Source organism: Amblyomma americanum, chromosome 4 (assembly GCF_052857255.1).
Source record: "Amblyomma americanum isolate KBUSLIRL-KWMA chromosome 4, ASM5285725v1, whole genome shotgun sequence".
NCBI lineage: Eukaryota > Metazoa > Arthropoda > Arachnida > Ixodida > Ixodidae > Amblyomma > Amblyomma americanum.
The window spans coordinates 170,495,991-170,519,298 of record NC_135500.1 but is presented as its reverse complement, the minus strand read 5'-3'; the positions used below and the strand labels follow the sequence as shown (position 1 = coordinate 170,519,298).

The following is a 23,308-nucleotide window of genomic DNA, read 5'->3' as shown; positions in this document are numbered from 1 at the left end:
CCAGCACACACCGCGCTGGGCGCCGTAGCGCGCCCGTCAGTTGGCGTGAGAAACGTCCAGAAGGACGTTCGACGCGTGGTCGCTCCAGTGGTAGGTCAATCAAGCACCCCCCCTTCACCTTTTAGGCCTTCTAAACGATTCTTTGTGGCATGCGGTGCGAGCAGATGGAGACGTAATGTTATACACTCCCTCGATCTCGACGAGGCGGCGCGCGAGACACTTCAATCCAATCGCGATCCCTTTGGCCGCCGCTACACGACACGGTATGCGAGAGAAGTGCGATCGCCCATGCAACCCGCCCGCGCGATCATGTAGTGCTCGGAGAGAGTGGGAGGGGTGTCCGTCACTCGGCTGCCAGCGATGCCCGATCACCCGCGCGGCTGGAGGGCGGCAGAAATGAACGCGCGGCACGGTGTGCTCTTCGGAGACTGACACTTTAACTTCGGCGTACTTCATCACGAAGGCCCTATAGTATGTTTATATGGGGCAGTATATTGCGTTTTAATAAAAGACAGCACAGGACATTAAAATTTACTCAATGAGCGGGAAGGAAAAAGAAAAATAAGGACCTGGAAAATTTTGTGCACGACGCCAGCTAATGTTACTTCTTTTTAGTGGACAACAATTACTGAAACGAGATCACACCATACATGGCATGGACATCACTTCCTAACTCTTGCCTATACTAAGGGGGAGGGACGGGAGAGGCCTGAAGTGCAGGATGCGAGGATGCAGGACAATACAGCCAGCATCAAGCTTGAAGTAAACCTATTTTCATTTAATTTTATTTTAAAAGCGTCGCCGAGAAAAAAAAAACGTGTTTTCGTTCACAAAATTTGCCAACTGGCGAAGGGGGAGTGACTTCACCAGACCGGATGATAATTATCGGCGGAGGGGAAGGGACGTCATCAGAACAAAAGCGGCGAAACTTCCGGTGAAGGCATCCACAACTATCTAATGCCATCGTATTGCCAACCCATAAGGTACGTATACGTGCCTCTGTCGCCATGTCAAATCCTCATCTCGGCCAGGGCCAGAGAAGTTCGACCATTGACGCACCCACTCATGGGTATCCCGACAACGAAAAAGCAGAACGCGACAGAGCGCACTGTTTCAGCGCAAGATCATTTTAAACTCTTCAACGCGGCCACAGGAGACGCACGGAAAATAAAAAATAAAGCAAGAAAAAAAAGAGCAGCTGTGGGCGCTGCTGCTCGGAGAGGCAACGAACGCAGACCGTGAGTAATCAATTTGTCGCGGTCTCCGAAAACACAGCGCCGAGCCAAATGCACAGACATTCGCGACTAACCCCATTCATATCAATCATCGCGACGCCCGCCGCTGTGAGGGGACAGTAAGAAACCTAGGGATACAAGTGAGAGAGAGAGAGAGAGATACAACAATCTAAACCGTATATACGCACTGCACCAGAAGATGCCGAGACGTGCAAAGCCATCCGTCGCGCCGTCGAGCGTATACACCGGATGGAGCTTGGTCGCCGCTGTCGGAACAGCATGCGGCGGCATGCGTGCGACATACCGCGCCACGCACAGGGAAGGGCAGCGTTTGAAGAGAGCGCTTCTGCCGAAAACCGCCGTGAAATCGCCAGTTCCCCGTTCAAACTTAAAAGGGGCACCGCAGGCCCGCTTCTGTCTCCTGAGAGTAGTTCTTTTCGTACCTTTGTTTCTTGCGCTACCTTACTGCTGGGTGTGAGAAAAGGCGCTGATCTTACGGCGTTCGGGCTGCTTTTTTTTTTTACTACAAGAATGCTTTGAAACCCTCGAGGGAATGTTAGGCACGCACATTCGAGTACTACACATCGGGTGCGACGGCGTACACGCATGCGCTGTGCCAATGCATTGTGCGAAGCTGTTCTTACTTCCACGCATGTGGTACTACGGTTCCATTGTGCGCGACGCGCCGAGGTGAACGTCCCTTGAGGCAAAATGCCGAACTTGCAAGAATGTGAGCTGGCCCTACGTTGCGAAATCTGTGTCCAGAGCAAGGGTGTCGACATAAGTTCAACAGTAAGCGCGCATTTCGTTATTCTGGACATTGCGGTGCGAAGGGTCTGCGTGATGTGTATTCGGCACTGGTCTAAATCGGCCACGAAACACCCTTCACTGACGGCGCACTTTCTCTGTCCCTTAGACTTTTCGCTTGCTTTTTATGGACTGCTGGAGGACTGGGAAGTCCAGGTAAGCCAATCCCAATCGCACGTGACGTTGGTACAGCCATCCACGAGCCATTTACATTTATATCATATATGTGTTCGCGAACACGCTGCATTTTCCTCACGAATACGCATGTAGGAACCGCCATGGAGTTGCTTTACCTTAAACTACGCAACAGATTCGCCGTGATACAGCACAAGATACAAGCGAACGGCCTACCATTCATCGCAATGCCGAAAAGGGTCAGAAAGAGCGGTCCAAACTTTAAGGAGTGATATAATTTCGCGAAAGGCGGAAAATTGTGCGACTCGAGGCTTCCAGGAAGCTTACCGAAAAGAAAAATAAAAGAACGTGCCAACTAAACGATGCTGCTGTAACACTCCTAAAATTTAATGAAAATCATAAAACTCTCCAACGACCCCACCCCATCACTTTTGAAAACTTTTGACTAAATTACAGAGCACATTTTCTTAAATTTGATCCGATTCTATTTCTCCTAAATGAAAAATAAAGAAAGAAAGAACGGCACGCTCATTGCATGTGAATTTTTTACATACTCTGTGCAAATAATCAAAAAATGCTGCATATACTTCCTTGTGCAACACAGACTAACGGTACACTCGCGTTTAAACTATGAGGCACATGTTTCCCACATTTCAAACCTGTTGATGTCGAAACCGTATTTAGCGTGTCTCAATTGCGGTTATGAGGTGTTTTACACGAGTCGCAGTTTTCAAAAGCAAAGCAAACCAACCAAAAAAGAAGTTATGCAGAGATTCGACGCGTCTACAGCGTCCCGGATTTTCGAGATTTCGGACGGTGCTTATATACGTATGTGAATATCGGGCACTTCTTAGTTTTTCAAACAAGAAACCAAAATTTTTTGCAAACGAAAAGAAGATCGACTGCAGCATTAAGGACATTTGTCCTATTTTTGGCAAAGCTTCGCTGCGCGGTCTTCTCAGCGAGCTTTCATGGCCTTCATATACTGGACGGTACAAACATTTAACGCCTCAAGTCACCGCAACGCCTTCTTCCAGTCAGTCATCAGCAGAATACATCATCCAACCTGTTGGGAGCCAAGAACGTGAGAAGCGGTGCAGTCACCGCCGCACTAAACGAGGCTGTTTGATTCAGGGAGACACGAGTAAATTTCAGTAAAGGCAGTATGTGCGTTGAGGTACACAAAACAGGAGCTGAACGCGTGCTCAAAACGCACGACGTATTGCACTATACAAAGGAGGAACGCATATTCAGTTTGCTGTCCCCGCAGACATTCGATCGCGCCCGCAAGCTTCAAAGCCATGCAAGAATGTCGCGAAAACAGGTTGCGCACAAGCCACAGTATTACATCGAATTCATTCGTTCTTCCGCACAGTGCAAGCTGTCATGTAAAATCACAGGCCGATGCTTTGGGTGCGCTTCAACGGGACGTTAATTGGTTTATGGGTGTTTAACGTCACAAAGCGACTCAGGCTATGTGGGACGGCGTAGTGCAGAGCTCCAGAAATTTCGAGCACCTGGCGTTCTTTAACGCGCACTGATGTCGCACAGTACACGGGCCTCAAGAATTCCTCCTCTTTTTAAATTCGACTGCCGTGGCCGGGATCGAACCCGCGTCTTTCGGGGACGTTAATTGGAAAAGTGCCCATGTACACAAATTTTCTTCTGCGTGACTAAAATGACGGAAAGGGTGTAACAGCACTAAGACGCGACAAAGGGAACAAGACCAACACTCCCAACCCACTAGTTCCCTTTGTCCCGCTTTAAAAAGCGCTCTTACATCCTTTTAATCAACATGTATCCTCCCTCTCCTACACTTTAAACGCAAATACGCTTACATGGGAGTAAAAATGTAATAAGCTGCCCTCCCGCGCACTCCGTTCTATGAAAGGGTGCGCTAGAGGGCAACTTACTCCATTTTTACCATTTTCTATTTATGGTGTAGAATCGGAGTGTTCATGGCAAGGAAGGCGCAAAATAAATTCAGGTTCAGACTTCGACTAAGCCTTCCAAGTAACTCACTATAGTCGGATACAAGTCGAGAAGAAAGCAGCGCTTTTCCCTGTCGAAGGACCTCCTTCCAGCCAATGGTGTCGGACGACTCTTATGGCCATGCTAGCGTGACATTGCAGGGAGGGGACTATCCCTTTTCATCTGCCACTCTCTGCATCGTCACGCTAGCAGGTTCATGCGAATCAGCTGACGCCAATGGCTGGAAGGGGTTCCCTTTGACAGGGCAAAGCCGCTTTCTTCTTGACTTGTGTCCAATAGCTGCTTTTACATTCTTAGCCCTACTTATTCGAACCGCCGTTTTGGCGCGCCGAAGAGGCACACTATTGCGGCGGCGGTGGCGCGCACGAGCCGCTGCCGGCACGCACGCGCCAAATGCACGCGAGCGCGCTTTCGACTTCAGTGACACGAATCGGAAGCAGCCAAGCCGAGCCAGACGAAAGCAAGACACGCCGAGCGGAGCGACAAAAGGATGCGGATTCTTACCGCACCAGCAGCAGGGCGAGGAGCGGATGGACAACACAAAGGAACGCGGTCACGGAGTCTCTCTTTCCACCTCCCCCTTACTGCTGGTCTCTGTCATTCCCTGTCTTTCTCTTTCGCCCTCCCTCACATGTCGCTGAGCGCGTTTTCCAACAGAGGCTTCAAGCAATGTGCTAATGATGCCCCTATTCTCGTCTGTGTGTGTTGCATGGCTGTGTTTTTTTTTCTTTGGTGGCTTGCTTCTTCGTCGTTGTTTGTTGTTATACAACGCTACTTGGGCCAACGTGTATCTTGGAGGTGCTCAGGCAAGAGAAAGCGAACTATGAAATAAAAAGATTACCAGGTGCCTTGTCCTTTCAGCCATATTCCACCGCCGTTCTTGGCGCAGCGTCAGTCACTTCAAAGGTGCGGCACTGCAACGCGCAGAATTGGGTAGGGTCATTGAGCAAGCAGGCAGATATACACCCGCAGGCTTACCATCAGTGCACATAACCGATAGCACTTGATGATGATTATGGATTTTTATGGCGCAAGGGCAGCTATGGCCAAAGAGCGCCATGTCACAGGGTATTTTTCTTTTTCTCAAGGTGGGGTCAAAGACCCCTTTCCCCAAGCATTTCACCCCAAATAAGCCGAGCACCAGACCAGGGGAAAGCTTGTACCCATTGTATCACCGATGGGTACCCGGCGGCACTGGGGATCGAACCCCGCACCTCCCGCATACGAGGCGGATGCTCAACCACTTGGCCACCGCTGCGGTACCGATAGCACTTGCTGCCAAATGTTGTTTGTCGGTACTCCAAGGAAACCGACTTACAAACTAGCCAGCAGCACAAACACCTCTGATGGCACCTTTCGGAAAGTAATGTTTAAGCGTTTTTGCAGCTGTAATAGTTGTTGGCTCTACATAAACAAAAAAATCACGAAAAGATGAGTACGAACAGAAGCTTAAAAATAGCGATGAATAAAATATAAACAGCGCGAATCACGTAGTCCGAAACAGAGTTTTGTGAAAGAGGATAAATTTTACAGGCATATGATCAAGGGGAAATATTGGCAGCCGCCTATTCCCTTGTAATAAGCTGTATTCGAAAGTGGGTCTTTATTAACAATTTTTTAATCATTTTACCTCCATAGCGTTACTATTGAAGCCGTTATTATTTGTAGCATTTCAGAAAGTAGTCTGTGAATATAATAACATGAAGCAAATAATTAGGTCATGAATAAATAAACATACTCCTTGTCGCCCGAGGCAACAGTCAGGAAGGTCATTCCCGTATGACCCTCGCTTGGCTCGCACCCCGCAGAACAGCCTACATGATTCTTCTCCAAAAGCAACGCGCAGTGAGGAGTGGCGGAACGCCGTTGCACCGAGCACGTAACGCATTATTCAACTCTGCTCCGTGCAACCCCAACGCATGCCAGACCTCGTCACTTTGTTCGCCGCTTCGTCTTCCGCGAGCCGGTAACAACAGCGGAGCTGGTCATCAAGTGGCCAACTTTCTCCTCTTCATTTCCCGTCCGTGGGCAAGCGGCAGCGATGAAGACGCCCCCTTGCGGAGAAGAAGCGAAAGGAGCCCCCACCGAGAGGGCAATCAAGAACTCTTCGGGGCGGGGACGACGGGCACGTCACCGCCACTGACGACCCCTGGAGGCAGCATGTGGGCGCTCGTTCGCTTTTGCCTCGAAAGTACTGCGTCTGCGTATTCCTCAGTACTACCGACGGTCGGGTACAGCAGATGCGCACGGTGGTTCCAGGCTAACATGACTTAACTCATCCTTTCGCCTTTTTAGTGAGAAGTAACAGCGCGTCATAAAAACTGGTGGCCTTTCAACAAAAGTCTTATTTTCTTGTCACGGATCTGACCAGCCCACTTGTGTTTATTTGTGCTGCCACTACTCGTTGAATGAGCGAGTTATTTAGTGCAGGCGGACAGGAGTTGGCTACATGCTGCTGAAAACGTTCTCCCTATATTCCTCTTGCGATTGGTTGCCCCCTTGCGGCGAAGTGGTAGCTCGCCATTGTCCTCCAGAAACTGCAACACTACACGCCATATTACGCACCGTGGAGCTCGCAATGCGGACAAAAAAAATTAAGTGTTACACATTGCTAATTAACAAGAACTGTCGTTGACACGCTTGAGTGCGAGGCTCCTCTCAAATGTGCCCTGTTCGCGTACACGATAGTACGCGATGGTTATCATACTGTGGACTGCGGCTAGTTCTTTGCGAAAGTTGAAAAGCGAAAAACGACACACTCAGACAAGAACAGCAAAATGCACACACAAAACTGGTTCCCGTTTCATTTTGCGTGTTTCTTTTTTTGGGTATGCCTGTTTAATTGCACTGCTTTTCGTTCGGTATGTTTCTGAGTAGTGAGTTTGGATAGAGGTGCAGGTGAAACCCCATGATGAACCTGCTCCAGCGGCCTGTCAATTCCACTTCCCCGTTTCTCCATCTAGAAACAACGAACTAGAACAGCATGCCTCTGCAGTCCCGTTGGGTATGGTGTATACACATACAGGGTGCTTCACGCAACTTCAGCCAAGAATTCCAAGAGAAGACAAGCATATCAGAGGGCGGCAGAAAGGTGGAAAGATGAGGCTAAGAAGTTTGCGGGGATACGGTGGCCGCAGCTGGCAAAGGACAGGGTTAACTGAAGAGACATGGGAGATTCATTTGCCCTGCAGTGGGGATAGTCAGGCTGATGACTATTCGTGATGATACGGAGGTGCAACATGTCGGATGCTCCGGGCCCGGAAAAAAAAGGGAGAGGGCGGGGCAGGAAACCCCTTGTATACGTGTCTGGACTCTATGGTTAATGTGTTATGCATGGTTGCCAGCGGCTCACTTGGAGCTGTCACTACAGTTGGGAAACAACAGTACGATTGAAAATCGCAAGCGGAACATCCAATTGGAATGCCATTTCGAGCTTCCAATTTGTTCTAAATATGCAACTGGGAATTTGCCAATTAGAGATAGCCAATAGATATTCTTTGACTGGCACGCATTCCGATCGGAGCTTCCAATTGGTTCCAATTCCACAAGTGATAATTTTACAATCGGAAAGTCCACTTGGAAGCCGCCGGTTTTTCTATTACTGGGCGCACATTCAAACTGGAAAGCCCTATTGGACCAAATACGGTTTGTTTTTTTGCATGGGTTTAAACCTAGCCAACTGGTAGGGCCAAAACTGGAGGTTAGCTGGCTGCCGTAGCGCTTATGGGCAGTAAAACACTGTGTACAAGTTACAAACTCCGAGATCACAGATAACCACTTTAATGAATGCCAACAAAATCAGTGAAACAGACGCAGCCAAATCTAAAACAAGCAGTAAATGCCTGTGCTCCTGAGGTTATTGACGACGAATGGCGATAGCTTTTATTCATGCTCCTCTACCTGGTGCCTTCTCCTTCCAAAATCCGCGAAGTGTCTGAGGGGAAGAGCAAGGTTTCGAAGCGAAGTTTCACATCAGGTATGATCAAAGAGCTCTGACCTGGACAACAGTTCTTACCGTGGGTGCGATAGTTCCAGGTTACGGTGAATTATGACGGTAACGCAGTCGAACCCCGAGAAACGTACTCAGACAGCTACCGCTGAAAGAAACTGGCCTCCATGCAGGAGCTATTTAGAACACCCCGAATACAAACACAGACAAAATGGAATTGCCTCGAGGCCTAGGCAACATAAGAGTTCGGGAGAAGAGATGTTGCCGTTTTGTGAAGTGAAGGATGTGTCCAATAGAAGCGCCGCAAATCATTGGCACTGGGACTCAGTCTTCCTTTCAGAATGCAAGCTAACGTCATCAGCAGGTATTGATGACATTAACGTTAAGGTACTAAAAAACACAAAACATGCCACAATGTCCTGCTCTCATATCTTTCAGCAATCCCTTTCATAGGGCACTGTACCGCTCGACTGGAAAGTGGGTAAAGTCATTTTAGAACCAAAAAAGGGTTTTCATCTTCTCGTCACAATTACCGTCCGATATCCATTACTAGCGTTCCATCAAAGGTAATGGAACACGTAATCTTCTCTCACACCATGAAATTTGTAGTTTCTCTTAATTTCTTTCACGCTAACCAGCACGGATACATAAAAGGACTGTGATACTCAATCAGCTCTATTTATTAATGACCTAAGCGCCAAACTTGATCTCAACATTCTAGTGGACACCATATCATTTTAGACTTCGGAAAAACTTTCGACAAAGTTCCACACAAACGACTTCTTTGAAACTCTCACATCTTATTCTCAACCCCTTTGTTCTTGCCTGGACTCGTGGCTTTCGAACTAACCGGCAACAGTTCGTTTTTGCTAATAAATGTTCATCGTCCCGCTCCTCTGTTATTTCTGAGGTACCCTAAGGCACGGTCCTCAGGCCCCTTCTTTTTTTATTTATTTATATAAACGACCTACTAACTGGCATACGCTCTAAAATAGTCTTGTTCGCTGATGATTGTGTTGTATACTGTCCTACACTCACTAACAATGATCACCAGCTCCTTCAATCCGACATAGATTGCAAATTATCTTGGTGTGATAAGTGGATAATGTCGCTTAACGTGAAAAAAACTTCTCTCTTTCTTTCCACAGGCGTCCCTCTGACCCATGTCCAAAGTACTTTATTGCTAACTCAGAAATCACCGCTGTAACAACTTACAAATACTTAGGCCTTCATTTAACGGATGACCTTACGTGGTCATACCATGTCACAAAAATCTCAAGGGAAGAAGATCGCGTGCTCGGGTATTTTCGGCGAACGTTAAGTCTATAGCACCACCATCGTTGAAATCACTAGCCTATCTAACATTTGTCGGCCTAAACTTGAGTATGCATGCGCTATCTGATACCCTAATGAAAATAATCTTTCTAACACGCTAGAAGCAATTCAAAACAGCGCCGCTAGGTTAATATTCTCTGCTTATTCTTATCATAAAAGTGTCACCAAACTAAAACGCAATGCTGATCTCACAAGTTCAACTGGCCGACGTCACATCGCAAGATGTCTATATCACAAGTTCTATTATCATGTTCCGCTCGAGTCTGTTATCATCCCAGCCTACCGCACCTCAAGCCGCACGAACCATGAAAAGGCCACCTATCCTCCGGCTGCCCGCACATCTGCTCATCTGTCCTCATTTCTTGTCCGCACCGCGAAGGAATTGAATGACTTGCCCGGACGTCGTGCTTCATGCTGATCCATCACTATTCAAGTCATCAATTGAAGCAATGTTATGCCCTGTTACCCACTCCCTCATGTAATACCCCTTCATATAGGCCTTTGAGGAAATAAATAAATAAATAAATAAATAAATAAATGAATAAACAAATCTTCGTCGCGTTTCTTTCTCACTCTCACAAAAAGCAGAGTGCCGAAAATTCCTGGTCGTTTCTGTTCACCCCTACACAGACTCAAACTCAGCAAGCAGTAGTAACCAGACATGCTCAGAAGTAATTTATACTGAATAACAAAGTTGACAATATCGCTTGCTCGCCCCCTGCGAATAAGTCCTTTCGCCAGCTTCATTCATGGTAGCCAACGTTATAGATGCAATGCGCGGTTATTTTTTACGTCTTTTCTTATTGTTGTTTGAAGCCTAAATTCGTTTCATGCAATATAGCTGCGTGAGAGATTTTTGCCGGAGTTTTATCGACACCACTCAAAAAATGTGTCTACCAAGGTGCTAATCGTTAACTATAACCGTCTTGATGAGCAAGTAACTACGTGAGCTTTCTCTCTGACCACCGGCCTCCAGCTCAAGCACCCACATCCCCTCACCGTATATCTGCGAGGAAGTATGGTCCGTGCGGGATGCCGTTTGCACTTTAAAGTGGTGCTAAATCGTTGAAGGTAGGAGAAGCTTGCCCCTTATTGCGCGAAGTCGAAATATCCGCTCCGCCTTCCAGAGCAATATGGAGTTCACCGTAAGGGTTCCGTAAATTTTTCTGGTGCTCTGTTTGTGAAGGAGGGACAAATTGTATTCGCTTTCACCTGGATTGAGATTCAACGCTACTGTGGCACGTATTCGATGCCTGTGCACTACGATGTTTCAAGCTTTGACTGTGGGCACCTATTCGTTTCCTGTACGCTACGACGCTTCAAACTGCGCCGGCACGTCAGAAGTAAGCGGTCGCCTAAGTTTATTAGAGCGTCAAATTCTCGAAAACATACACAACACTCTTTTTTGCTTTTTGAAAAACGGTCCGAACAGGCGCCTGAAAAAAATAGGTAGACAACTAGGGGAGTGCCAAAGTAACTGCGCGTGCGTGTGTGTGTGTTGTCTCGAAGTGGTGACTGCAGTCAGGAGAGCAGAAAGAGAGTGAAAATGGCGTCTGAACAAGAGTCTTTATTTGGGTTCACTTGCGCCCACAATGGTCTGAATCACTCGGCGGCCGCGTAGCAATACGCGTGCTCGGCGGTCGTCGAACAGAATGCCCGCCGCTCTCGGCCGTGCTCAATTTAAAGCTGAGAGCGAACTTTTGAGATGACGCGTGCAAAGTTAATACAACATTCTGGAACAATGTAGATTGGCTCCGCCTGGATGCGATGAATCGATATAAATGTGGTCGCGTCCTGCATCGCAAACAAAGCGATAAAGCGGCGTGCCGGCAACTTTGCAGAATGAACAAACACTCCAAGATCCGCGGCAATATAGCAGCGCAATATCGCGCATGCATCATGTGAAATCGAAAGCCACCACCCCAGATTACTACCAAGCCCGCACAAAGCAGGTTGTTTTAGCATTTTTGCTTTCAGTTTTCACAACAGTCACCGCTACTGATTAGCAAGTTACAACAGGCTGCATAGGCGCAACTGGGGTGCTGCGCGCTTACGCAGCGCCTCACTAGGACCGTGCGTTCATGCAGCGCCCTCTATCTAGCAATGGACCTTATCATGAACAACACAACAAAACCATCCTGCAACCGAAGACACTGAACGCCTGCACAATATGAGAACCCTCAGTACCGGTGCCCGAAGGGCCCATGACCCCTTTTTGTTAAAAAACGCAGTACTGACCCGAGCCGCTTAATTAAAGTGTCTCTTCCGATCTTTCGCATCCTATTCCACTGCCAATTCAAAGAAACGAGAAGGCTCCAAAGGACTGCCGACAACTCCGTTCCAGGTCTGGCCACCCCGCTGTCCTGGCGACGCGCGCTTCTCCGGAGGTTCGCGAGAACTCCGAGACAATGCTCGCTAGGCGTGCGCGCGCGAGCATGCATCTCTTGTCCATAGACGCCACGCACCGAAGGCCGGCCGCGAGATGAGAAGGCGCCTCCCGCTGGGTCCGCTTTCGAGCACGCTGGGTGGCCGGACACGAAGGCGCGTACGCTGTACTCTCACACAAGCACGGAGTGGCGCGCCTGCTGGCGACGACGTCACCGCTGCCAAAGAAGCCGCCGCAGCTCGCGTCCATCGCCACGCCACGCCCTCTGCCACTCGTCTCCGGCTGCGCCCAGCACCTCCCCGGTCCCATCACGTGCAGAGGCGCGTTGTTCTTCCACGGCCTGTCTGTCACGCCGGCATCCACGGACGGTGCGGTTTCATCATCGCGCGTTGTTCTTTGCGGCGGCCTGTCTGTCTGCCCGGCCGGCATATACGCACTGTGCGGAGTCCAGCTGTTTTGCGCCTCATCCTCGCGAAAGTGGACAAAGAGGGGGCAAGGAAAACGAACAAAAGGCTGCTCCTTCGGTTTGCTGGGACTGCGAGAAAGCATGCGCTCCGGTCTGCGAGGTGATTCTCACGGGAGAAAGTTCGGGGGTTCGATGAACCGAGGCGCTCGGAAGGAACTGCCTTCATACGTTCCACCCCATTGTGGTGCGTATGGTCGGCGACGAAGTGAAAAAATTATTGTGGATTAGCTGAGCTAATCCAGGATATACAAAGCGAAAGATATCGTCGTTCGCTGTGTTCATTGGCGTTGGCGTTGACAATGTTCTAGACGCCGATGGCTTTGAGGAATGGAAGGGCGCATAACTGACTCCCTGGATATGCGGACGTCACATTTGTGCTTTGATAGATGTGGAGGTGGCTGCTGCTGTTGTTGATAAGAAGAGAGAAAAGGAAAGTGCACGGGCCTGCCTACTGGCTCAAGCCGAGCCATGCTCGCTGCCCCCTGCTGAAAGTAGGAGAGTTAAAGGATAGGAGAGAAAGAAAAAATAGAAAAAAAAGGCGCGCGCTAATATGCCCCGGGCCGATCCCAGCGGCAGTGTAATACCGGGCCGACCCATGCCAGAGTGCTTCGAGCTAAGCACTCTGCCATATTCCAAAAATAAGTTTAATATTTTGGGTCCAAGGACCCGCACCAGATATTAAATCAGGTATCAGATAAGATGGTGGTGGACGCCGCCCGGGAGTCCGGGCGGTGGTGAGAGAGAGATGTGGCCTGAATGCATTAGTGCTGACAGCGTTGTGGCTGATATGGGGCACTGCAGCAATAGCTAGGCCGCAGCGTTCATTTGGTGATCAATCCCTCGCGATCAACCATTAACTGCACGGCCCCTCCCTGGGTGGCAGGGAGGGCGCGCTGCCTATCCACTGCGCGGAACGCAATCAAAGCAGGCTTTTGCAGTTGGACACCAACGCCACGTACATGAAAGCGAGATTGAGGTTTACACTCACCCACGGGGCCGGTTGTGCGCGTTTCATTTCGTGAAAATGAAGGGCCTTTGCAAAGTTTGTCAACGCCAATGAACTGTATGAACGCCGTCGGCTCACTTGTTTTGTTTGTTTTTTTAAGAAAGGAAATGACACAGTAGCCGCCTCACATATCTCGGTGGACACCCGAACCGTGCCGTAAAGGAAGGGATAAAGGACGGAGGGAAAGAAGAAAGAGAAAACTGGAAATTGAAAGTTGGATTTTGAGGAAAGGCACTGCGCTGCGCCGCGGCGGAACACCTGTGGCTCGGTGCTACTAGTGGCGCATGCGCAGTAGTGACTAGGGAGCGAGCGAGAGAGAAATATCCGCGGCGAGGCGCGCGTTGTGACGTCATGTGCCTCCTCGGAGTACCGCCACGGCGAAATCGCAAGTTCGCGTCCAGTAAAGCTTTCGGTTTAAGATCTCAGATCCTCGAGGTCGTTGCGCTTAAGATGCAAACTAACCGAGCTTGATGCCTAGTAATCTGCGGACCTTTTTGAGTAACAGTTCAATGGCTACGTGTTGCCATGTGCGGCTGATGGAAGTTCTGTCAGAACGCCGCAAAATAAAATTCACTACAAATTGTTCCTCGGCGAAGGGGACGGGTTCAGGTCGAGGAACTGGGCGGCCGGGGACGGACTAGTTAGAGCCGGAGGGTGCTGGAGAAGACTGTACAATTTAATTTATATATTTACAGCTGTTCCACAAAGTGTACCACAACCTTCAATCCGGCTGATTGTATGCATCCCGCTGTATAACCATCTCCCCAGCTGGGAAATGCGGCTACTTCACTAGTGTCCAATGAAGTGGTCGCTCGTGAATTCTTGCGGAGCCGCTAACAGCAGGAGGCGTGACCGATGCCCTCTCGCAGCTCTTCTGCTCGGGATGGCGATGATTTCAACGTTACGCTGCACTTCTGGCGGTGATAGACGTCCTCCACCAGGTCAAGCAGGTCCCGTTGGACCCGAGCGTTGATCAGGGTCAACTTTTTTTTTCTGTGGTTTAACGTCCCGAAGAGACTCAAACTATAAGGGACGCCGCAGGGAAGTTGGTCGGAAACTTCGATGACCTGGGGTTCTTAAACATGGACTGACATCGCTCAGTACACGGGCCTCTAGCATTTCGATGGAGGCGAAATGCGAGAAACCGCCACTGCCGGGATCGAGCCTGCGACTTTCGGGTCAGCAGCCGAGCATCATAACCACTGAGCCACCACTGAGAACCAAATTGAACCACTGAGATCAGGGTCAATTTGGAGCACACTTTCTAGGAAGGTCACCGCTTCCGAGCAGGTCTTCGTCTTTTTCTCGCAGCGACCATTGGGAAAAGACGGCTTCCTTCCCCTGCCGCCGCCGGTCTCAGTACAGAGAAAATGGGGCCTTTACTTTTCCTGGCGCCGTTCCGCTTACGCAGACTCTCGCTGTTGTGGGCGCCCCGTTGAAATGGCTTACAGGCAAGGTAGGGATGGAACCCTCCCTTCCCGCAACAGATGGCAGACGCCGCCGCTACCACGAGTTGGAGCCGCGGCGCCGCGAGGATGCCGGCGTTGTTGTCAGCTCATGGGTCCTGCGTGCTCTGGTTAGCGTCGCCCGTAGGACGATGACAACAGGGGGGGGCAGTGCATTCGGAGGAGCGCCACACCGGAAGACCAGGAGGAGACCATTGCCATCTCCACGGCATCGACCAGAGCCACTGGGGTCTTGGAGTGAAAACTCCACCTGCTTTGCTTCAACCACCCTCTTCTTCTCTCTCAATAAATGGTTTTCTTTCCTTCCTATAAACACGCAGTGAATAGTACCGAAGAGATAGGGCTGCCCTGCCTAACGCCTCTGCTTCTTGGGTTTTTAGTGCTCCCCCAATGGAAGACGATGGTGGCCGTGCAACCGCTATAAGATAGTTTTCAGAACTTTTACGTGCGCCTCTTTTGCACCTTGCGTGATTAAGTAATGTCGGCATGAAGAAGGCTGCAGTTTCAACTCTACAAAATGCTTTCTCGTAATCAATGCAGGCTATATATATATATATATATATATATATATATATATATATATATATATATATATATATATATATATATATATATATATATATATATATATATATATAATTGCGAAAACATGAGGTACTTAACTGCTTAAAATAATATACATCGAAGTATACTCTTCATTTAAGGAAACATTTTTATTTTACTCGACGTTTCGATCGGAGGACCGATCTTTTTCAAGACAAAAATGTCGCCTTAAATGAAGCGTATACTTCGATGTATATATATATATATATATATATATATATATATATATATATATATATATATATATATATATATATATATATATATTGGTTGGCGTTATTCTGCGCATTTGTCTATCACCTAATGAATAGTATGAATATGAGCATTGTTGAATAGAATTCACGATAACCTGCCTGGCCATTTGGTTGAGTGAAGTCCAGGCTGCCATGATTCTATTAGCGATTGCCTTAGTAAATATGTTCTAAGCAACGGACGGTAAGCTGAATGGCATGCAATTTTTCAAACCCTTGACGTTCCTTTTCTCGTGGATTAAAACAATGTTAGCGCTCTTCGAAGGTTTCAATACGATTGAGGTAGCGAGGCATTTCATACACAGGGTGGCCAGTTTTTAACACGACAGCGTTAGGAAAAATCCCTAGAGAAGCAACCTATAGGTGAGCCACCTAGATAATATGACCTTGTGACGTCATCACTGCCTGCCCACTGGATTGTGAGCAACCTTCCCACCGTGACGAGTGGCAGCTAAATTAATAATTGATCGCGAGAGGTTGCTCGGGAAGAGAGCAATCTGGGTCTCACAAGCCCCACCGGTGGCAGAAGGTGCCATCGCAGGGCACTACTGCTGCACTACTGCGCCAGGAGTGGTATGAGGACTCTCAGCGATCTATTAATGTAAAGAAAGACCAATTCCGCACATATGGGCATTAACCCGTCAACGCTATCGTGTCATACCCTTAGGGCGAATTTTAACTGTTACCTCCACTTTTACTAGCGCAATCTGGTCACCGTCTTTCAACAAATCTACTGTTCTCTGATCCTGACCAGCTGCTTTTCCTCTTTGCGTTGCTCCCCTAAGGCTTTCTTTACTTCCTCTTTCTTTACTGGCACGATGTCCCATTGCTCTGCGCTCCTACCTCTCTCATTAACGTTCTGATTACATTGGCTACTGTGTAGATTGGTGCAGAATTCTTCGGCTACTTTAACCATCTTATCCATACTGCTAATGACATTGCCTTCTTTGTCTCTTAGCGCATACATCGGCCTTTTAGTTATGCCTCGTTTCTTCACTGCTTTTAGGCTGCCTCCGTTCTTTAGAGCATGTTAGACTCTCTCCTTATTGTACTTCCTTACGTCTGTTACATTGAGCTCGTTGGTTAGCTTTGATATCTCTGCCAGTTCTCCCTGTAAGGTTAGAGGCTTTCACGCTACCCCTCCACTTCGCTTGCGCACTCCGTAATGATAGCTATGTGATTATCGTTCATTGCAGGAACACAAGTTCGTCGATCGTCCTCGGTTAAAGCAGAATATCTGTTCTGCAGCGATATCCTGAACTCCTCGTCTACCCCTCTTACCGCTTACTCGTTGGTGGGCCTCTGGCTCATCGGTTTCTTCCGTTCTCTCTTCCAGTCCCAGCTAATTCGAGACCTTATCATCCCGTGGTCACTACAACGCACTTTTCCGATGACCTACATATCCTGTACGATGCCAGGCTAATGGTACAGTGTAAATTCTATTTCATTTTTAATCTCGCCATTTGGGCTCTTCCACGCCCACCTCCTGTTCTCCTGGTTGTGAAAGAAGGTATTCATGATCCGCAAATTATTTTTTTTCCTGCGAACTCTACTAATAACTTCCTTCTGCTATTCCTGCAGTCTATGCCATAGTCGCCCACTTCCTGGTCTCCAGCCAGCTGCTCGCTTACCTTGGCACTGAAGTCGCCCATCAGTGCAGAGTACTGTGTTCTTACTTTGCTCATTGCCGATCCCATGTCTTCGTAGAACCTTTCGACGATCGGGTCAGCATAGATGGATGCAGGTGCGTAAGCGTGTACCACCTTCAGTTTGTATATATATAATCTTAAGCTTAATTACGATAACCTCCACCCTCTCGTTAATACTATAGAAATCATGGTGAAAGGTAGAGCGAAAAGAACAGGGGCCAAAGGAAGACGATGCTTGTTCGTTTCGCGCTACCCTTCACTATGAATCAAATTCAACCAGCCCAACTTTCCACCTTACCACTATAAATTTCCACTGTAGCCAGCTACATCCTTATTGATGAGGAACCATATAGCTAGTTCTCATCCGTCCGCTAATTCGCGATAGAAAAGAACATGCACGCCCTTTTAGCACTGTTTACGTATTATCTGTCCTCCAAACTTCACTAAGCCCTATTACATTCCATTTAATGCCCGCTAGTTCCTCGAACAGCACTGCTAGGCCAGCCTCACTAGATAAAATTCTAGCGGTAAAAGTTACAAGGTTCTCTTTTCAATGGCGGCCTGTCCGGAGCCAGAGATTCTTGGCGCCCTCCGCTGCGTCAAAGTTCTGACCGCCGTCTTGGTCAGTTGCTCCGCAGCCGCTGGAGACTGAGGACTGAGAGTTAATTGGTGTATTCATGTAGGAGGTTGTGGCCAAGCACTACACCATGGTGGCTAAATCCTACTCTGTTGAGGGAGGGCGTTGTCGGCTCTTGTCACCGGAATCAGGCCGCACCCTAGGCTTGATTATTCAATTCCATCGGCCCAATGCTTTTTTTTCAGATCGATAATTAGTTACAAAAGCTTGTGATGCGATAAGCGCTTTACTTGATTTCTTCATCATCAGCCTGACTAAGTCCACTGCAGGACAGAGGTCTCTCCCAAACATTTCCCACTAACCCTATCCTGTGCCAGCTGCGGACACCTTATCCCCGCAAACTTCCTAATATCATCCGCCAACCTAACCTTCTGCCACCCCCTGCTACGCTTGCCTTCTCTTGATATCCACTCAGTTGCCCTTAATGGTCATCGGTTATCTTGCCTTATCAGTACATGCCCTGACCAAGCCCATTTATTCCTCTTGATTTCGACTAGGATGTAATTAACCAGCGTTTGTTCTCTGACCCACTCTCCTGTCTTCCTGTCTCTTAACCTTGCCCCTATCATTTTCCTTTCCATCGCTCTCTGCGTTGTCCTTAATTTAAGTTGAACCCTTTTCATTAGCCTCCCCGTTTCAGCCCCGTAGGTGAGTACTGGTAAGATGCAGCTGTTATATGCTTTTCTCTTGAAGGACATTGTTAAACTGCCATTCATGACCTGAGAGAACCAGGTGAATGTTCTCCACACTTTTCTTATTCTTGTAGTTAACTTCCTCTCGTGATCCGGATCAGCGGTCACTACCTGCCTTAAGTAGACGTATTACCTTATCACTACCCCGGCACCTCACTACCAACTGTAAGCTGCTGTTTCCTTGCGATACTGTTGAACATTAATTTGTTTTTTCTGCCTGTTAATTTTTAGACCCATCGTTCTGCGCTGCCTGTCTAACCCGTTGATTATGTTTTGCAGTTCATCTCCCGAGTGACTTAGCAAGGCAATGCCCTTAGCGAATCAGAGATTACTAAGCCACTCTCCATTTACTCTTCCATCTGTTCCCAATCCAAGCATCTGAATACCTCTCGAGTTCTTAGAGGTGCCGTATTTTGGGGCGATTTCTGTGCACCTCTAAGCTGTAGCCTAAGGTTATCGAACCAATGCAGCGTGTCCGCAGTATAGTCACCTAGGGTTCTTTAACGTTCTGTATTAAGTGCGACCTGGTTTTGGTGTGCGTCTTATTAATAGGCATATTAATGAATTTTAGTCTGTAATCGATATGTGCCGTAATATAATAATAATAATTGGTTTTTGGGGAAAGGAAATGGCGCAGTATCTGTCTCATATATCTTTGGACACCTGAACCGCGCCGCAAGGGAAGGGATAAAGGAGGGAGTGAAAGAAGAAAGGAAGGAAGAGGTGCGGTAGTGGAGGGCTCCGGAATAATTTCGACCACCTGGGGATCTTTAACGTGCGCTGACATCGCACAGCACACGGGCGTCTTAGCGTTTTTCCTCCATAAAAACGCAGCCGCCGCGGTCGGGTTCGAACCCGGGAACTCCGGATCAGTAGTCGAGCGCCCTAACCACTGAGCCACCGCGGCGGGTCCCAGATGTCTTGTTCATGATATGAGTGCATGAGTTTTCCGTCTCGCATTAGTGGATAAATTTCGCGCGTCGACTTATCTGCCAATTATTTGTTTAAAAATACACAAAAGGCTAACAGCAGCTCAACAAACTTTTTTGGAATCAAATAATAGCGCAGGAAGACACTCACGAGAGGCCAAGAAAGACAAGGACACGCGCTAGCACCAGCACATCAGCAGTGCACCCTGGACAATCCTCCACCGTGGGTATGTGTCATTAAGTCGAGGACATCATCATCATCATCACATAACCAATTTGTTTTGCTCCAAATTTTGCTAAACTGTCTTTATAACAATGAGGGCTCTTCTGTATGTGATTCTTCAGCTTCATCAAGTCAAAGTGCACGTTTCCATCATTGTTGGCTTAACTTGACTTGCAAGATATGTTGCTTTCTGCCCTTCGAAGGGGTCTTGTGCGAGCGGATTTAGGGGCCCTTTTTGGTGCCTGCCTGGCACGCAGAGGGCTTGCGTTGGAACCCCAATGCCGGCTATTTTATTCTCTGTATTCTAATTTTAAGAATTCTGGAATTTTTTTTTTCCGAAGGACGACGGGCGACGCCGGGTTTTTAGGAGAACGAGCTCCTAACGCTACTGCAGAAATAGAAACATCTGGCAGACGAAAACAGCATACAACCTGGGCAAGAATGGTACACTCACCAAGAGCTAACGTTAGATCCACGAGTCACTCATGCGGATTTAAGAAAAAAAAAATGGACGCCTTATTCAGAAAAAGGATTTCAGTGCCTCGAGATCGCCTTTCTCTGCTGATATAACATGTATCTGTGACTCTGAATTTTGTTTTATTATAGTGACCTTACAGCTACTGTGTCGTAAACATGGCAAGTCGATTACTGTCGTTCGGGTATGAAATGCTACTGTACCAGTGCTGTACTGTGCACCTATGCGCAGAAACGCAAAACAAAACTACAAGTATATAAACGCAAAGCCAGTACCGCTTAAGATTTTATAGCACACACGATTTGTCTTCACGAGCAGCGATCGTCTCGCTTCGCAGGCAAGTGCCAATTGATTCGTTATTTAACCTATATCAATCGGAATCTTCGTTTTTTGTTTTATTTACGTCGTCCATCTCGTGTTCTTATGCGCACAGTAGCGTTTTTATTTCTCCGAGAAGAACACCCGTGCCCTCTATAAAAACGCCTTTCTGGATGACAACTTCATGCCAAAATGCGTGCTGGACTGCGCCGACGTGAACACAGACAGAGCAACGGTAAGATGGCGAACCTCGGCATATAGCTCTGGGCTCAGAATAGACGTCATAAAGGCAAGCCCACATACGCCATAATCTCGCAGCACGGTGAGCCGCACGACCAACAGCACGGACGCCACAATCATCCAAGCAGCTGCCGGAATTGAAGCCGCAGAGACACGACCCACCGAAGAAAAAAGAAGAGATAAAAAAAAACAAGAAACAGAGAGCCGGTCAGCATATACAGAGAGAGCGCAACAACTCAGCTGATGCGCAACTTCAGCAGCGGCGCCTCGCCAGCCGCCTCAACGATACAGATTCGGGAGTCCCGAGTGGGGAGAAACGGCACAGAATAGCCAAGATTAGCATGTCAGAACCGTCAGGCGCCGACTCAGCCGCCGAGGGCTGACACTACGTCGAACTTGATCGAGCCTTCGAACGTTCGGCGTGAGCTCGCGCGCCTGCGTCAAACGGTGCAGACAGGCAGCGCGTATACATAAACGCGAGAGGTCGTGAGCGCCGCGCCATCTCTCGCGCCTCTTTCTTCCTTTGCCCTTCATTTCCTTTTCTTTCTTTTCTCTTCATCTAGCTCCTCTCTCTATCTGTCTATCTATCCATCCCTGCCTCTGTGCAAAGGCCGGTATCTCTTCGAAGACAGCAAAATTGCGCTCTCATCTTCACGGTGTGTTTCTCCCCTTGATACTTGTAAGTCCGAGACGCCTCGTGTATGGCGCGGCGCCCTTCCATACCTCGGGCCATTGGATGAGACGCGAAAAAGGGGCTGCAAAGAGGGACCGCAATGTTGACGCGATTGTGAAGGGCCGCGGCGTATACAGACGCGGACGCGCTGGAATGCAACGCTGAAATAGCCGCCAAATGCTGCATGCACGCGATAGGGTTGACAGGGACGAGGCGGCTGAAAGAAATGGTCAGCCTGGTCGAACAAAATTGTGGACAGTGCTTCCTGAAAATTGGCTGGGCTACCGTGGCGAGTTGTTGGTTAACCTCGGTGACGTGCTGCACTATTCCTGGATGCGCCATTATCTGTCTTTCAAGTGCCTCTTCGCCGCGGTGTGTAGCAAGACATTCAATCATTGAGAAAAAAGTTAATAAAGAATGACTGTGCAGTGAGCACTGCACGGATGTTCTACAGTGTCATTACACACGCTCTAAAGTGCGTCAGCAATGCACGTTGTCGAAAACGCCCCCATTCGGCGACCATGCGCTGACGACGACTTGGCTCACATACGCCAAGTCATGCGGTTGTTTATAATTGGAAAGCGTCTCTTTGCACGGCGGAAGTCAACCATACCATTTACAGTCAAGGCCATTTATAACGGCCGCACTTATAGCGAACGCTCGCTTATTACGAATGAGGGCGATGCTTTCGTCAAAACATTGCATCAGGGCAATGGGACTGGGTCTCAGAAACAACGAGCAACCATGGCGGCGTAACTCGGTTCAAACGAACGAGGGGGGAGGGGGCGGTGAAAGAAACGGTAACTTTTTGCGTTAAAATCCTATAACTGCGCACGAGGAGGAATGGCAGAGACCTTCGTCGAAAAGTCTCGCGCACTGCGATGCTTTCGGATCTACGTTTTATTACGCTACAAGGCAAACACAAAGGCCCGGATAACGTGCGACTGTTTGTTTTCATGCAGAGCGTGCAACCAGGCATAACTTCCAATTGCGCGGTGGGTATTGCGCATACTTGCTCGCAGAGTGGCTTGTTGACAGAGCGAATAAAATACGAGCTCTAACTCCTACTTGATTACTTTGCAACGCATCATGCGTTGCCTTCTCTGGCTGTAGTGACAACGTTTTTCTCGCCACCAAATGTCAAGTGCAGGATCCAGCCATCGGACATGGGATTCATTCACGCGCTCGAGATGGTCTATCATCGGTGCATCATCCAGCTCACGCTGACGCACCAGATGGTGATGTTCCGGACCGAATATATTTGTTCCCTGCTGTGGAATTGATTAAGAAGAGCGTGTTGTCGGGCAAGTTGGCTTTGCATGATATAGAAGAAGTTAGCGCAAAACTTAGACAGATTAAGGCTATGTGATTGGGACTGACTGCGGAGTACATAAAGAATTTCTGCCGTAAAGCACGATCTATGGACCAAGAAACGACTGAGAACACTGTTGAACCCTCGCGTGATTAGACGCATGTAGATTTGTAACAACATGTTGCCGATGCACAGATGGCCGAACATGATTTCGCCTCAGATGACTTCGCTGATGCGTATCATGACACAGGCATCACAAAGTCATACACTAACGAAGCCACTGCACGGGAAGTATAAGAGCGACGCCCGACTGTTATGAATCTGATGACGGTGATGAAAAAGCCGACGTGCCATCTAACTGTATCATGTTCTTAAAGGAGCTTCACTGCTGGCGCTTAAAGCCTCAGCAAGGAGCATAAACTATGACCGCCCTTGGTGGCTTGGAATCAGCGAAGATATGGTATCCTCCGGAGAAGCCAACCGGCATAACTAAATTTTGTAAGAGTAGACGCCAGTTTCGTTGAACTTG

At 48.4% G+C, this 23,308-nt stretch overlaps 1 protein-coding gene and 1 non-coding gene across 8 annotated transcripts in view; both read right to left on the bottom strand.

Moving 5' to 3' along the window:
• Positions 1-23,308, bottom strand: part of LOC144128648 (uncharacterized) — a 714,737-nt gene that overhangs the window by 683,404 nt on the left and 8,025 nt on the right. The gene's annotated exons all lie outside the window — the stretch shown is intronic.
• Positions 12,856-13,052, bottom strand: LOC144130720 (U2 spliceosomal RNA). The gene has a single exon (XR_013314185.1). It is a non-coding gene; the product is annotated as a U2 spliceosomal RNA (small nuclear RNA).